The sequence below is a fragment of the Phodopus roborovskii genome, unplaced genomic scaffold (genome assembly GCF_943737965.1).
Source record: "Phodopus roborovskii unplaced genomic scaffold, PHOROB, whole genome shotgun sequence".
Taxonomy (NCBI): domain Eukaryota; kingdom Metazoa; phylum Chordata; class Mammalia; order Rodentia; family Cricetidae; genus Phodopus; species Phodopus roborovskii.
Genome location: NW_026126092.1, coordinates 187,347 through 189,426, shown reverse-complemented (window position 1 = coordinate 189,426; position 2,080 = coordinate 187,347). Strand labels below are relative to the sequence as shown.

The 2,080-nt window shown below is 42.5% G+C and overlaps 1 pseudogene; it reads right to left on the bottom strand.

Moving 5' to 3' along the window:
• Positions 1–397: 397 nt before the first annotated feature.
• Positions 398–1,813, bottom strand: LOC127218430 (periphilin-1-like; annotated as a pseudogene).
• Positions 1,814–2,080: the final 267 nt, after the last annotated feature.

Below are 2,080 nucleotides of genomic sequence, written 5' to 3'. Positions count from 1 at the left end.
CTCCCTCTCTCTTGTCTTCTATTCCTACCCAGACTCAATAGGTAATCCAGTCACAAAAAGAGGTACATAGTATGTACTCACACATATATGGATTTTATATATATATATATATATATATATATATATATATATATATATATATATAACAAAGGATCACCAGCCTGTAATTCACACCACCAGAGGAACTAGGATACAAGGAACTAGGATTCTAAGAGATTCATATGAAATCCCTCACAGAAGCGGGAAGGGACAAGTCCTCTAGAGCACAGGGGTAGTGGGGGGGCAATGAATGGAGAGAGAAGTAGGAGAAAGCGAGGGGGAGGAGAGGAAAAAACATGCGACTAGGAATATTGAAGGGTCTTTTTCTATCAGCATTTTTACCACCATTGCAAATGTTTCACAGTCTTGTAGATAGACCTGCAATGGTTTTCGAGCAACTGCTAAGTTTGCTGCCTTCATACAATAGCCTTCTGTGCTATCTGTTTTGTTCAACTCAGGTTCTTCTGTCTGGTCCATAAATAAGGGTGCCATGGATTCCCGTCTCAACCTCGAAAATCTCAGTCAAGTTATTTTCATCTGACTTCTCTGGCTTTTCATTAGGACACTTGCTTTTAACCTCAGCAAGTTCCTTCTCAGTTAGCTGGCTAGGTTTTTCTAACACCTTGGATATAAGAAACTGCTGAAGAACTTGAGGATGAAGTTTCTCTTGATGTTTTCAAAGACTGGATGCAACTCTCTTTACTTCTACACTGAGGTTGATAGAAGGAGTGTGTCTTGGTTCGTTCTGAACAGTAGCTTCTACTCCTGAGCCTGGAGCCAGATCTGCTGTGTGGAGGGTCTTTCTAACCTACAGGTGACTCTCTGAAGCAAGGAACATCCATTTTATGGGGAGACTGTTCTCTTGAATAATGGGAAGAGTAGAAACATTTCTTCTAAAGCCATCTCTCTTGTGCCGTCAACTTGTGAAATGATCCTCTCTTGTCTGTATCTAGAATAATTTCTTCTGTAAGGTGGGCCAATTCTTCGACAGTGGGAAAAACTGAGGCCCTTGTCACATTCTCGGTAATCAACATGACTGAACTATCTACTGTAGCTTCCTTCATCAGCTCTGGCTAGCACAGGCTGTGTCTTGTATAGCACAGGTGGTCTGTTGTCTCCCACAGGTGGTCTGTTGTCTCAAATAGGTGGTTTGTTGTCTAGCACAGGTGGTCTCTTTTCTCGCACAGTGGTCTCTTGTCTCACACAGACAGTCTCTTTTCTCTAACTGAAGAATGGATAAAGGAAATGTGATATATTTATTTGCACAGTGGGGTATGGCTCAGCTTTTAAAAACAAAGGCATCAGAACATTTGAAGGCAAATAGACAGAATTAGAAAAAAAATTCTGAGTGAGATAACCCAGACCCCAAAAGGTAAATGCAATATGTACTCAGTTGTAAGTGGATATTAACTCTAAAGTAAAGGATAACCATGCTACAATCCCTAGGTAATAAGGAGGGCCCAAAGGGAGACCTTGGGTCTTCCAAGGAAGGTGAAACAGAGGAGATACTCAGAGTGGGTGGGCATATGAACTTGAAGGATATGGTTTGGGGGGAAGGTGGAGCAGGGCACTACTGAGAGAGATGACTTGTAAGGGAACTTTAAGGAGCTGGGTGTAGACCTGATGCAAGGAAAATTTCCATGAGTATACAAGGATGCCTCAACTAAGACACCTGCTAGCAGTTGGTGCATAGCTTGAATTGGCCATACCTTGTGTTCAGATTGGTCACTTCCCTGGTAGTAATTGGGCAGCCTTCATCCATTGATGGAGGCATATTCAGAACCCAGAGCCAAAAATTTGGCTGAGTTCAGGAATGCTGCAAAGGAGAGTGAGGAGGATTGTAGGAAACAAGGAAAATCTATAGAAACACTAGCCAGTCTCATGGGAACTCACAGTCTGAACCAATCATGAGACACACCTAGGTCTTATGCATATATGTGACATCTGTATAACTTGGCCTATATGTGGAACTCCAGGCAATGGGAGCAGGGGTTGTCCCTTTGGCTTAGACCATGCCTTGTGAGCAAATCCTCACGTTGGA